General features: G+C 40.7%; 1 long non-coding RNA gene across 1 annotated transcript in view; it reads left to right on the forward strand.

Annotated features, from left to right (window-relative positions):
* The first annotated feature begins 208 nt into the window (after positions 1 to 208).
* LOC136874574 (uncharacterized) overlaps positions 209 to 15,550 on the forward strand; it is a 44,323-nt gene continuing 28,981 nt past the window's right edge. Inside the window, exons 1-2 of the long non-coding RNA XR_011018324.1 lie at positions 209 to 364; positions 2,944 to 3,105. This is a non-coding gene — a long non-coding RNA (uncharacterized lncRNA). The remainder of the gene's footprint in view (positions 365 to 2,943; positions 3,106 to 15,550) is intronic.

The raw sequence follows: 15,550 nt of genomic DNA on the forward strand, positions 1-15,550 counted from the left end.
CGGGCCTGATTATTATTAATGGAATTAATTGCTAATTGCATGTTTATGTTTTTAAGGTTGCAATAAAGGGAGTGTTCTCTCTTGAGCTGCTGATGTTCCGTAGGTGTAGGCTGAGAGCTTTCATTCATTCGAAATAAACTGTCAGAAAAGTGATTGATGCGTGTAATCTCACTCTTCTTATTTACTAACTCCGTATGTTTCATTTCAGGGCCCATACAACATAAAAATCACCAGTGTAGAATACTGCGATGATGGGGAACCTGAAACCTTCAACTACACTCTCAAGTTCACTAAGAAAAGCAAGACTGAGACCGTGTGGACTACTCCCTATAATATAATTCACGACTTGGATGATGACGTCTGGGTGAGTACACTGTCGGTTTGATTTTAGGTCACTAGCGGTGTGTTTGCATAATTTTCCGAGGATCTCCAATTGAGGGCCAAAGATGGAAAATAGTGAAAGTGCCGAACTATGAAATTTTTTTTGTAATAAGGGCATGCCGCATATGGTGGTAACTTGTGCATGTGCCTGAGTGCATTACTTTGGTAAGTACGAGTCGGCTCGACGGGGACGCGACGCATTTGTTCAGCAATTTCCTGATGAAGTGCCACCTTCACGATGGTAGATTCACGTAACTGTAGGTAAATTCGAAACTACTGGCTCCGTGATCAATAAAAAACTTGAGCGCTCACGAACAGTTTTAACAGAGGAAAAGCTAGATGGCAGTGGTGCGAATCTTGAACTGTCGCAGAATAAATCACTCACAAAATTAGCACGAGTAGGGGTTTCGGTTTCTTCTGAACACAGAGCTAGAAAGCTGTTACACATCAAGCCGTATAGATTTATACGGGTTGTATAACCCAGGAAGGACGACACTCCCAGCATCTTTTATAAGGTAAGGTTTCATATAAGATTGTATAGGCCTACACGCTTAAAGCAGAGCGGCCCCGCGCGACGTAAGTTCGGCTGAGGCAGCTGTCGTAGCGCAGGGTACAAACACCGTGCGTTCGGTCTGGGTTTATATGGGAGACCCTGTACATACATACATGCATACATACATACATACATACACTCATGTTTATAAAAACAAGAACAGCTTGAAAGACTAGAGATAGGAAGTTGATATTCACAAGACATGTGCATTAATACGTTCTGAAGAAACGATAAGCATTTGAACCATGTCGGCCCTCAGGTTCAAGGTCCACATCGAAATCTAGGCGCACAACCACCGACTGGTAAAATGTGCCAGCGGCTCTCGCTCTCGCTATAAACTGAAGGTAATGGATCAGTGTGACTTGAACAGACGTGCAGGATGCCTCGCAGACGTATGCGAGAACCGTACCGTCAAATGAGTGAGTTTGACAGAGGGCGCATTATTGGCATGAGAGAACGTGATGCATCCATCCGGAAAATTGCTGTTCGTGTGGGACGAAGTGTGTCGCCAGTGCAACGGATGTGTACATAATGGATCACAGAAGGCCGTAGAACACGACGAGATGGGTCTGGTAGCACAACCCAGCCCCCTGAGAAGATCGACATCTGATCTGAATGGCATTGCAGGGCAAATCTGCGTCCCCCTCTACTCTGGCGAAACAGTGGAACAGTGTAACACATCGTACACTATGAGGAGTGACCGTCCGTCGCCGTTTATTACGCTCTGGGTTACCGGCGCGTCGTCCACTTCTCCGTCTACCTTTGACGAATGTGTATAAACATGTTAGATAGCAATGATGTATGGAACGACGTCACTGGGAACAGGAATGGCAGCAGATAGTGCTGTCGGAGGAATCCAGGTTCTGTTTGTTTAAAAATGATGGCCGTATTTTGGTTCGTCGCAGACAGGGGGAGAGCCATCACATTGGCTGCATTCGCTCAAGACATACAGCGCCAACTCAAGGCCGCTTGGTGTGGGGTACAATTGGGTACAACCACAAATCACAGTTGGTGCGTGTCCAGGGCATTGTGACCAGTTTTACCTACGTGAATGCCATCCTGCGACCCGTAGCCATACCCTTTCTGCACGACATCCCAGACGCCATATTTCAACAAGACAATGCGCGACCACATGTTGCTGCACGAACACGTGCCTTCTTGTTGTCACAAGATGTCAGACTGTTGCCCTAGCTCTCCCGATCGCCGGACTTGTCACCAATCGAAAATGTGTGGCATATGGTGAAACGACGCGCGCGGCGCTGTGATCCAATACCAACCACCAATGATGAACTGTGGAGCCAGGTGAATGCAGCATGGATGGCTGTATCCCAGGACGCCATGCGTGCCTTATACGCGTGGATGCCATCACGCATGGAACAAGTTATCAGTGCCCATGGAGGACCCAGTGCCTACTAGGCAACAGGACACATGCTGAACCTAGGTGACTGAAATGTTAATCGTTTCTGCAGAACATACTAATGAACATGTCCTGTGAATATGAACTTCCTATCTCTAGTCTTGAGAACAGGTGCGATGATAATCCTTACCTAATTGGTCAAACATTTGTATCATAGTGAAAATCTGAACTCTTGATTGGTGGAGAACCTGTATCATAATGTAAATCTGAACTCTGATTGGTGGAGAACCTGTATCATAATGAAACTTGATCTATAATGAGCCTCATTAAGATTTAGTTTTCTGGCATATAATATTTATATTGTCGAGCTTAAAGAATATTACAGTGGGCTTTTTAAAAGATTCAATGACAGTTTAAAATCATCGCCAATACCACTCTTAAATGATAATCGTTTAGTGTCATATCAATGTTCTTCAGAAGTTTGGTTATTATCGTCTAAACTGTGAACATTTAGGATCCTTCGTGTTATTCACGGTTTCTGAACCGATGTCATTTGTATACATATTAATGAGTGAAACGTATTCGATACCATGCACTCATTCTATTTTTGATCGACTGTACGTTCATATTCGTCAATGTAATTTTATTGCAGGTGAAGTACACAGCAGCGAAGTGGGGAGCAGGAGGCTGGGGAAAGAACGCAATGGTTCAGGACTTCAAACCGTACTGCTCAAAACTGAAAGAATTTACTCCGAATATGTTTAAGTCGCTCACCGACAGACTTGGTGTTCCTAATGAATGTCCTATACCAAAAGTAAGTATACCAATATTACTGATGTGACATTTATTATACAGTACAATCTAGAGGATTACATCGTTTAGGCTATGTCGCGAATCACTGGATACTGAGCTGTAATTATGGTGCATAGTTTTGGAGAGTCCTTTCTTATAATAGACTAGCTGTAGTACCCGGCGTTGCCCGGTTTGTTTTTGAATGTTTACTTTTAATAGTTAGTTATGTGTGAAGTGGATATTTATAGAATTCAGTTTTGGGATATTGATTTTTATTATGTATTATGTAGTTTTAGAGTTATTTAGATGTGTTTGATTTCAAGTTTTAGATTATTTGAATTTCGAGTAAAATTTTATCCTTGGGAAAGCTCGAATTTACTGGGAAGTATCCTTTCAGAAAAAAATACTGTAATTGATAACTAATGTATTCATCCGTCGCGCCATAGATATGATCTACACGATTTCAACTGTCTTTGAGACTGTCACCAATCAGCCTTGTGACCACAAAAGCAATAGATTCAGCACTAATATAGGTCATTTTAGACTATTTACTATTAAACCCCATTCAGCCTCCCGTCTCAATTGGAGGCTGAACATGGACTTAAACGGTATTCAGGGCGCCACAATTCGTCTCAACAACACATGAACAATGGATTCGACATTAATAATGGTTATTTTCCATTATTTTTAAATGCCATCCCCTCCCATTCCCCACCGCCAGCAGGGGTTGGTATGTTTCACCTCCATAGTTCTCTTTTTCCAGATAGTAAGTCATATGTGTACCAAGTTTCGCTGAGAGCTATTCTGGAACATATCCACATACACCCATATGTATGTCACAGTTCAACTCAGCGACGTCGTAAACGATTGTATTCGACATTAATATCAGTCATTTTCGTTTATTTTTATATTTCATCACCTCCGCTAGGAGTACTAGGGGCGTTTTACCCAGCAGTATTTGTTTCAGATACTAAGTCATATGTGTACCAGTTTTGTATGAGGGCTATGTTGGAAGAAGAAACACTCATACATCCGTAATTTCAGTCATTTTGGACAATTTCTTTTACACCCCTTCTCATCTCCGTACCGAGGAGCTGAAGATGGACTTCAAGGACGTCCGGAATGTCACTGTCCTTCTCAGCGACCACGAAAACTATGGATTCAACACTCAGCCCCTCCCACATCACCCCCAGGGATGCTAGGGTTGCCATACCTGCTCACAGTTAGGCTCCAGATAGTAAGTCGTAAGTGAGCCAAGTTTGGTTGAAATCTCTCCCATAGTCCAGAGAAGTATGTATTCAACACTAATATAGGTCGTTTTTAGTTGTAACTATATTTTGCCCCCTTTTCTAGGGCTTCTAGGGGTGTCTTGCTCCCACAGTAATATGATTACCACATTTAGTTGACACCTAAGCTGGAACATATATACAAACATCCATAATCTCGGTCATTTGGACATTTTCATTTCTTCATTTCCACTCAAGCTCCTGCCGATTGGGGCTCAACTTGGACTTGAGCGACATCCGAAGTGTCACTTTTCATTTCAGCAATACCGAAAAGTAGGGATTCGACACTGTTTTCGTTTATTTTTATTTGCCAAACCCCTCACCCCACCCCTAAGTGTGCTAGGGGTGTCTTGCCCCCACGTGGTTAGTCTCCTGATAGTAAGTCATAAGTGTACAAAGTTTGGTTCATATCGCCTCAGTAGTCCTGAAAACTACGGATTCGACACTATTATTGGTCGTTTTTATTTTTATTTGGATTTCAATACTTCCCCTAAAGTATCTAGGGATGTCTCGTCCCCAGCGTATTTTTCACACGTAGTAAGTAATATTTGCACCAAATTTAGTTGGCGGCCATGCTGGAAAATAAACAAAAACATTCATAATCTCGGTCATTTTGGTCATTTTCTGTTTTTACCCTTTCTCATCCCCTATGCCAAGGAGAGCTGAACTTGAACTTTAAAAAATTCAAAAATTTTGGGAAAGCATTATTCATCTCAGTGACCCCGAAAGCTGTGGATTCAACACTATTTCCGAATTTTTCCCTACTAATGGCGATAGGGGTGTTTTATTCCCACGCCGTTAGTCTCCTGTTAGTAAGTCATAAGTAGGCTATACCAAAAATCGCTCCAGTAGTCCTGAAAAGTATCGTTCCAGACTAATATCGGTCGTTTTTATTTATATGTATATTTCACTCCCTCCCCTGGGGGTCTATAAATCACTCCTGATCTGCATTTAGGGCAGTCGACCAGGTGGCAGATTCACTATCTGTTGCTTTCCTAGCATTATCTTAAATGATTCCAAAGAAATTTGAAATTTATTGAACATCTCCCTTGGTAAGCTATTCCAATCCTTAACTCCCTTCCTATAAACGAATATTTTCCCCAATTTGTCCTCTTGATTTCCAACTTTATCTTCATATTGTGATCTTTCCTACTTTTAAAGACACCACTCAAACTACTGATGTCCTCCCACGCCACCTCTCCACTGACAGCTCGGAACATACCACTTAGTCGAGCAGCTCGTCTGCTTTCTCCCAAGTCTTCCCAGCCCAAACGTTTCAACATTTTGGTAACGCTACTCTTTTGTCGGAAATCACCCAGAACTAATCGAGCTGCTTTTCTTTGGATTTTTTCCAGTTCCTGAATCAAGTAATCCTGGTGACGGTCCCATACACTGGAACCATACTTTAGTTGGGGTCTCACCAGAGACAAATATTCTCTCTGCTTTACATCCATACTACAACCCCTAAATACCCTCATAACCATGTGAAGAGATTTGTACCTTTTATTAATATATTTAATGCAGGCAAATAGCCATAACAGAGAATATAGGTTACATTCATGGGTTGCATATTTGCATAATCACTTATAGACATTGTTCTTCTTGTACAGAATTCAATATGGTACTGTTCACACGTTTTTCCACCTAGTTTGCACTCACAGTCTATACTTGGGTCATGGAAGTGTTTTGATTTGCAGAGTAGGTGATGAAAACCGTGAACTGCTAATCTTGTAATGACATGTCTTAATTCAAAATTAGCTTTTGTCCACAAGCGATCTATCATTGCCCCTGTGCCATAGAAGTCTGGTTGGACTTCTTCTCTCTTCTCCGTCAGATTTGCTAGCAGATTCTTTGATGCACCGGTGTTCGGTAGTGGCATACTTGTCCTGAGATCTTCTATGAGAAATGATTCCCTTGCGAGGAGATATACAAGTCTAGATCGTGTCGTTTTTGATACACCTATCACCTTCTTTATATAGTTCGCTTTCACCTTTTCCAAGGTTGATAAGTTCCTCATTGTTAAATGTGTCCAGATAATTTCAATGCCATAAGTCATTATTGGAAGAATTTTTACTCTGGATAGCAACATTGCTGTCTCCAGACTGAGTGATCTAATGTATTTTATTTCATGCATTGCCATCATTGCTTGAGTTGCCTTTTCTGTGACATGTTTTGTGAAACAATATGCGCTCGATTGCAGGGTGATGCCTAAATATTTGAAGTACCTTTTATTTACAATCATATTTATGTAATTATCCCAATGAAGATCTTCCCTTATATTGATACCTGGGTATTTACAATGATTCCCAAAGGGAACTTTCACCCCATCAACGCAGTGATTAAAACTGAGAGGAAATTTCCTAATTGTGTGAAACTCATAAACTGACTTTTATCCCCGTATATCATCATATCTTTGCCTACTGTGCATCTCACAAACATTATCGAGGTCATTTTGCAGTTGCTCACAATCTTGTAAATTATTTATTACTCTGTACAAAATAAAATCATCTGCGAAAAGCCTTATCTCTGATTCCACTTCTTTATACATATCAATGATATATATATATATATATATATATAAAAGAAAACATAAGGGTCCAATAATACTGCCTTGAGGAATTCCCCTCTTAATTATTACAGGGACAGATAAATCTTCACTTACTCTAATTCTCTGAGATCTATTTTCTAGAAATATAGCAACCCATTCAGTCACTCTTTTGTCTAGTCCAATTACACTCATTTTTACCAATAGTCTCCCAAGATCTACCCTATCAAATGCTTTAGATAGGTAAATCGCGATACAGTCCAATTGACCTTCTGAATCTGGGATATCTGCTACATCTTGCTGGAATCCTACTAGTTGGGCTTCAGTGGAGTAACCTTTCGTAAACCCAAACTGCTTTCTATCAAACCGGTTATTAATTTCGCATATAGGTCTTATATAATCAGTAAGAATGCTTTCCCAAAATACAATGCATGTCAAACTGGCCTGTAATTTTTAGCTTTCCTTATTATAAAGGGGCTACTATAGCAACTCTCCATTCATTTGGTAAAGTTCTTTCATGCAAACAATAATCAAATAAGTTCTTCAGATATGGTACTATATCCCAACCCATTGTCTTTAGTATATCCCCCGAAACCTTATCAATTCCAGCTGCTTTTCTAGTTTTCAACTTTTGTATCTTACTGAAATGCCATTGCTTTCATAGGTAAATTTTAATACTTCATAGTGTTAGTCTGGACATTATCCTTGTAACTAACAATCTTTAGATACTGCTGACTGAATACTTCTGCCTTTTGAAGATCCTCACATACACATTACATTTTTATTTATCGTTTTCCACCGATTATAATTACTTTGTAAAAACTCCATCATGCCTGTTTTATCAGCCATATGGTACTGCCTAATAGTTTTACTCTTAATATATTATTTTCTTTCACATTTATTTTTAACTACCACAAAACATTTCATGACCACTAATACCATCCATTACTTCGGTTTATCTATAGAGCTCATCTGATTTTACCAGCACCACATCCAGAGTATTCTTCCCTCTTGTTGGTTCCATCACTTTCTGAATCAGATGCCCTTCCCATACTAACTTATTTGCCATTTGTTGGTCATGATTCCTGTCTTTCGCGTAACCTTCCCAATTGACATTTGGTAAATTGAGATCATCGGCTACAATCACGTTAATTTCCTTATCGTTTCCCACGTAGCTGATTATCTTATCAAATAATTCTGAATAAGCGTTACGCTACCCTTTCCCGGTCTGTACACTCCAAAGACATCAAGTTGCATATTATCTTTAGAGATGAGTCTTACCCCTAGAATTTCGTGTTTGTCATCTTTGACTTTTTCGTAGCTTACAAATTCTTCTTTCACCAGAATGAATACTCCCCCTCTTACCATTCCTATCCTATCTCTACGATACACCCTCCAGTTCCGTGAGAAAATTATTGCATCCATTATATCATTTCTCAGCCATGATTCAACTCCTATTACAATATCTGATAAGTGTATATCTATTAAATTACTTAATTCTATTCCTTTCTTTACAATACTTCTACAGTTGAGCACTAACAGTTTATGTCATCCCTACTTGATTTCCAGTTCCCTCTTCCCTTAATACCGCTCCCTAGGCCACCCTGTTTCCCTGAATTTACCTCCCCAAGACCTTTCTAAACAAATTTCCTAACTTATATGTATCACTGCGGTTTAAGTGAAGGCCATCTGAGCGCAGATCCCTATCTCCTACCCACCCATTAGGATCTAGAAATCTCATCCCAGTTTCCCACATGCCCACTCCATTGTCTCATTTAAATCCCCAATCACTTTCCAGTCAGTATCCCTCCTACACATTATTCCACTGATAACAATCTCCGCTTCCATAAACTTCTTATCTTCTTCTTATATCTCACTCGCCGCCACCCTAAAGAGGGATGAAATTGGACTTAAAAATCCGGAGTATCATTATTCATCTCAGTGACCCCGAAAACTATGGATTCAACACTATTTTCGACTATTTCTCCACCCTCGCTCGACCCCCACTCCTAATGTCACTATTCATCTCAGCGACCCCGAAAACTATAGATTCTATAATTTTTATATCTCACTACCCCCTCACCCCCACCACAAAGCGGGCTGAAATTGGACTTAAAAAATCCGGAGTGTCACTATTCATCTCAGCGACCCCGAGAACTATGGATTCGATACTATTTTCGATTATTTTTATATTTCACTCACCCTCGCCCCTGGCACCAAAGCGGGCTGAACTTGGACTTTATAAAAAAATCCTCATTATCTCAGCGACCCCGAATATGGATTTGACACTGTTTTCGATTATTTTTTAACACAGCTCAAAAAAATCCTCATTGTTATTACTTATCTCAGCGACCCCGAATACGGATTTGACGCTGTGTTCGGTTATTTTTATAACTCAGCTCCCTCGGCCCGCGCCTTTAAGGATGCTTGTGGTGTCTTTGCCCCACGAGGTTTGTCTCCTGATACTAAGTCACAAGTGTACCAAGTTTGGTTAAAATTTCTCCAGTGGTTTAGGAGATGTAATACATACTTATACACACACAATTACATTTAAGACCTATAGATTGATTACATAGACTCGCCTTTGCTCGTTGAGTGCCCCCAGTTGTTCTTCGTTAGGAGTGGGTGATAACTCTTGTCATTCTACTGTCGATATTCTATATTTTTCACAGTTTCTTAAATATTTTACACATATAATACACAGCTACATTCTTCAAAATGGGCAGACCTATCAATGTTGGTCCTATGCCATGAAAGTACATCTCGATCACGGCATGTTGGATTGCTATTTCAAAATAATAGGCATAAGAATGAACCTCCTGTCAAGAAAGGTACCGGTACTTTATAAAACATGGCAGAGTGTTCCTTTCCTGCAATATACAACATTTATTAGCGAACTATCATGATATAGAGTACGCTGCTGTCGCCTAGCGACAATCTGTTCAACAAGTTGATCCAATCTTGGTGCGGCTTTGCAATTTGATAAAATTACATAAAATTACTCAAATTAGTAAAAGTACCTATTCGATTTCGTCCAAACCACTTCATAATCCCTCCCAGAAGTAATAAGAACAAATTGTGAAATTTTCAGCGAAGCCGGTCCAGTAGGTTTTGAATCTGTCAATCTCAAATATACCAACATCCAACTTTATTTATATATACTTCTTTCCTGTCAGTTTCTATGGTCGAACACAGAACGAATTTCCTGTACCAAGTATCTGAAAGAAGAGGATGAAGAATATCTGCATAGGTGTAGAAGTAATTCACGGGATGTGAAACTAATAATAATAATAATAATAATAATAATAATAATAATAATAATAATAATAATAATAATAATACCGAGCTCGATAGCTGCGGTCGCTTAAGTGCGGCCAGTATCCAGTAATCGGGAGATAGTGGGTTCGAGCCCCACTGTCGGCAGCCCTGAAGATGGTTTTCCGTGGTTTCCCATTTTCACACCAGGCAAATGCTGGGGCTGTACCTTAATTAAGGCCACGGCCGCTTCCTTCCACTTCCTAGGCCTCTCCTATCCCATCGTCGCCATAAGACCTATCTGTGTCAGTGCGACGTAAAGCAAACAGCAAAATAATAATAATAATAATAATAATAATAATAATCTATGTACTAAAATAGTTTATTAAAAGCAGCTTTGGCAAATCCGTCCGTCCGTTCTACAGGAGCGATTCTTCATTTTTCTTTTATTCTCTTCCGAATTAGCTGCCGGTGAGTTATGAGACTTTGATAGGTCTCTAAGTTCAGCCAACTTTGAGCAATCATAAAATCAAATTCTTAAATCATCACTCCAACAAATGAAGGCGAAGGCTAACCCTAACCCGCAATAGATTCTGTACTTAGCGGGTTGCTAAGCGACGAACACGTTCATTAATATTCTGATATAATGTGATTTTCACCCTGAGTAATATCATTGCACGCAGCCATGTTTGATCACTACCTGTCAAGCTAGAGAGTATACAGTTCCTCTGATCATGGAAGAATACAATTCCCTGTTAGATACTCTTTGAATCTCTCAACTTTTCCAGCTTCCAAATATATATTTTATTTTTTTAAATTAATTTATTGGCTTTAGGTGCCAGACCAAACAGCCAGCTAGATATACATTAGATAACAAAGCATATACATTAAATATACACTTAGAATACATATACACCTATGAATCTTCCATAGTATTATAATGGTATTACGTTCCGAGCCCGTACAGAATGCGTGCACACACATACGAAGAGAAAAAAAAGAACAAATTGGGACACTGCAATTGTAGTATGTTTACGTAGTTTTTCTGAAGTACCGTAGTATCACATCAAACTTTATAATCTTAAATCGGTGTCTTTTAAGAATAAGGCGATTGCATTATACGCTTCTGGTTGTTGGGATGATAAAATGCAGTGGATGTTGAGTGGTAGTTGGAAGTTCAATGAAAGTAAAGTTGTTATAAATTTTTCCTGCTGTACATTATAAAGATGGCACGAGAAGAAGATGTGGTTGAGGTCAGCGATTGCTTGGCGGTCACAGGAACAGTAGGGCGAGTTTAGGACTCCTATCCGATAGAGATGATTTGCAAAACTGCCGTGGTTGAACCTCATGCGAATAAGAGAAGTGATGTATCGGCGACAAGCATTCCATTTGGAGAACCAAGGTGAGTGAGGAGGGTATGGTTGGACTGCAGCGTATTGTTTTCCCCGTTGCCCTTTTGTAATATACCATTCTTCTTCAATTTGCGTCCGGGAACGCTGCTTGATACGTGGCACGTAGTCTCGAATAGACACTGGTGAATCTAACCGTTCGCCCAAATGCGTTGCTGCTCTAGCGAGCCGGTCAACATACTCGTTGTGTTTGATACCTTTATGACTAGGTATCCAAAGAAAGTGTACAGCAATATTGAGGCGAGTAAGTTGTCGAATTCTCTGAATGATCTGAATTTGATGAACCGTTAGTTTGTATGTAGCAGGTGACTGTAAAGTCTTCAAGACACTGAGAGAGTCAGTAATTATAAGAACTGCAGAAGGTTTAACTCTTAAACTGTATGCTAGAGCTTCGGAAATAGCGACAGCTTCTGCTGTAAAAATAGACCAATCATTTGGTAAAGTGAATAAACGAGATTCTTCAGTTGCGGGACAGTAAAAAGCGCATCCCACTGAGGTGGTGAGGGTATTTTTGAGCCATCAGTGAAGATTTGAAGAGCATTGGGCCACTGTCTTTGAGTATATTCCACAAAGTAAGACTGAACTGTAGTTAGAGGAAGTAAGTCTGTTGTAAAAAGATGTATTGGAACAGAAAACAATAAGTAGGAGTACGGAATCTCAAAAGCAGGTCAAGACTTGTGGGGTGTTGACGATGGAAGTATGGGGCGTAGAAACTGAAGACTGTTCAGAAGGCATATATTTTTCATCCATTTTCGGTGTCCGTGTTCTCTCATAACTGTTTCTAAATCATCCAGACTGCTGCAGATTGGTGGTTCATTGTTGTACATCCTGGATAATACAAATTTGTCTGCTAAATATTGTCGACGTACAGCAAGAGGAGGTTCGACGCACTCTAGTAACAACGCATTTGTTGGGGTCGAAGCCATTGCTCCTATGCAGGTTCTGACACGGCTATATTGTATTCTGTCCAGCTTGCGCAAAGCGATTTTGCTTCCGTTATGATAAAACATACTTCCATAATCCATTTTGGATCGGATCAAACTGCGATATAGGAGAAGGAGAACACAGGGATCAGCCCCCCACCATGTTCGGGTGAGAGCACGAAGAATATTCATAGATCTTTCCAGTTTTGGTGTAAGCTCAGATATATGTGGCGACCATGTCAGTCGAGTGTCATATGTGAGACCTAAAAACCTTGCCTGAGGTTTGACTCTGATGTTGTATGGACCCAAGTTCAAGGTTAAGGGTAGGACTCTAAAGTATTTTCGCGTAAATATCACTACTTGAGACTTGGAAGGCGATAGGGATAAATTATTTTCAAGGAGCCAATGGTCTAATTGATATATAGCTAAAGCCATGTGGGCTTCTACAGTCTGGAGAGAGCTTGCACTAGTATATACACACACATCGTCAGAATATTGTAATATTTTAATCCTGGGTGAAAATATGGTCTCTAGATCACTGGTGTAAATGGTGTAGAGCAGGGGACTAAGCACAGCAACTTGAGGCAGACCTTGTGAGACTTTCCGTGGGCCAAGTAGTTTGTCATGATAACGCACATATATCCATCTGGTGTGTAGAAGATTGTAAATGCCCTTGATGAGCGGATGAGGAAGGCCGGGGTCCATCAATTTAGATAATAATCTTGAGATATCAACATTGTCGTATGCAGCAGAAATATCCAGAAAAAGGGCAAGCATATAACTGTTCGAAGCAAATGTCTTATATATGTCCGTAGTGAGCAGTGCATGACTGTCATAGGTACTTCTTCCTTTTCGAAAACCATTCTGAGTTCGTGGTAGAAGATTGTGAAATTCTAGCCACCATTCGAGTCGAAGTTTAATCATACGCTCGAGGGTTTTCAGTATACATGAAGACAAGGCGATAGGACGGTAAGCGTTCGGATCCTCTGGTTCCTTTCCGAATTTGAAGATGGGTATCACAATCTGTGTTAGTCAGGATAATTCTCCTTGAGACCATATTTCGTTTATGATCCGAAGCAGCCACTGTAGAGCATGGATTGATAAATGGGCCAGCATCGGGTAACAAATATTATCAAAACCTGGTGCAGTACTGGAGGACTGTTTTATTGCATTTTGCAGCTCAGCCAATGTGAAGGGAGAGCATAAAAAATGAGTACTCGGTTTCGTGTTGAACTGAAGGGGTTGAGAATCAACAAACGGTGGAGCTATTTTGTCAAAGAATCCCTCTATACAGGCTGGTGATATCGTGTGGGATCGTGGACTATGATCTTTGTGGCGGAAGGCTTTGATTTTGTTCCAGACGTCGGAGATGTTGGCATTCCTATCTAATAATGCACAGAATTCCTTCCAGCTGTGTCTTTTCCTTTCTTTCAAAAATCTCCTTACTTGAGCTGTAGTGTGCAGACATTGCTGGTACCTCTCAAAAGTGGGTTGTTCCCGGTATTGCCGAAGCGCTGTCCGTCGTCGTGCAACAGCTCGAGAGCAGTCTGGGGTCCACCAGACAGCTGGTTTTCCCGTGTGTATAGATCCAACTTTCTTAAGGGGAATCGAATCGGATGCAGCTTTCTCCATAGCGGAGATATAGAGGTTGTAGCTGACACTACTAGGATTTTGCAGTGGAAGGCGTAATATCTCTTCATCCATATTGGCTGTAAATACTGGCCGATTTGCTTTAGAGCAGTTCCATTTTCCTGTTGACACTTTCTGCTGATGAGGTGGAGGAGAAGTCTCTATTGTGATCAAAATGGGAAAGTGGTTGGAACCCCCAGAATCAGTAAGGACGGACCAGTTGGTGGACAAGGATAAAGAGGGGTTGGCAATAGTGAGGTCAACTGCCGATTTCTGCCGATTCGGTGAAGGAACCAATGTAGCGGAATGATCATTCAGGATGACTAAATTATAATGTTCGACCATATTGACTATATCATTGCCGTAGCGATCGGTGGTTGGACAACCCCATGCTGTGGAGTGAGCGTTGAAGTCTCCACAGATGATCTGTGGGGGAGGAAGTTGCGACATGATTTCTTGCCAAATATCCAAGGTGACTGCTGTTCTCGGTGGGCAATATCCAGATGCTATCGTAAGAGTTCTAGAAGGTAGTTGTATACTAACTGCAATCAGTTGAAATGGCGATGGTACACTACGTTGGATAGTTAGCTGTCTGTAAGATAATGTCGCGTGTACCAGAATAGCAACGCCACCATATCCATCATCACGGTCTTCCCTTAAAATGGTATAGTTGCGAAAATGTATATATCTTTGAGGTTTGAACCATGTTTCTGACAGGACAACAACGTGAGGGTTTATATTGTGAAGTGTATTATCTAGACTCTCTTTGTTTGAAATAGCCGATCGTGCATTCCATTGAAGAATTTTAAATACCATTATGAGCTTGGAAAATCTGTCGCAGAATATACTTGATCGCCATGGGATGTAGAGAGTCAGATGGTTGAGACGAAAATAGTTGGGTCAGTAAGGTAAGTAGCCATGTCCCAGATAGTGCGATTATGGATGCATTTTGGCTTTGAATCTCACGCTGTAGAACACCTCTGTTCGAGATCACCGACCGGCCGTTCCACTGTAAGATTTTAAAGGCCATTTTCAGAGGCGAAAATATTGGTAATCATGTCGCGGATTGTTGTTGGATGAATGTTGCTGGATGCTGAAGATTGGAGCTGACCTACGATGAGCATAATAATATTGAATATATGCTCAATGAGTTGTTCGTTGTTTTGAGCAGGATTTGATGTTACGCGATGGGGTTGGGGAGGGTAGGGATTGTGAGTAATCGGAGTAACAGGTAAATGTGGAGGAATATAGGCCAGTTGAGAAATTGGTGGGAAATGGGGTTTGAAAGGTTGTACCGGACGTCTTGACGAGTTTACAGGAACTGAAATTTTACGCTGAGAGGCGAGTGGATGGTCGAGTTGTTGGTTAAATGTTGAATGGGGAGAGATCTGTTGTGTGATATTCCATGGGGTATCTTCCT

This window comes from Anabrus simplex, chromosome 5 (genome assembly GCF_040414725.1).
Source record: "Anabrus simplex isolate iqAnaSimp1 chromosome 5, ASM4041472v1, whole genome shotgun sequence".
Lineage (NCBI taxonomy): Eukaryota > Metazoa > Arthropoda > Insecta > Orthoptera > Tettigoniidae > Anabrus > Anabrus simplex.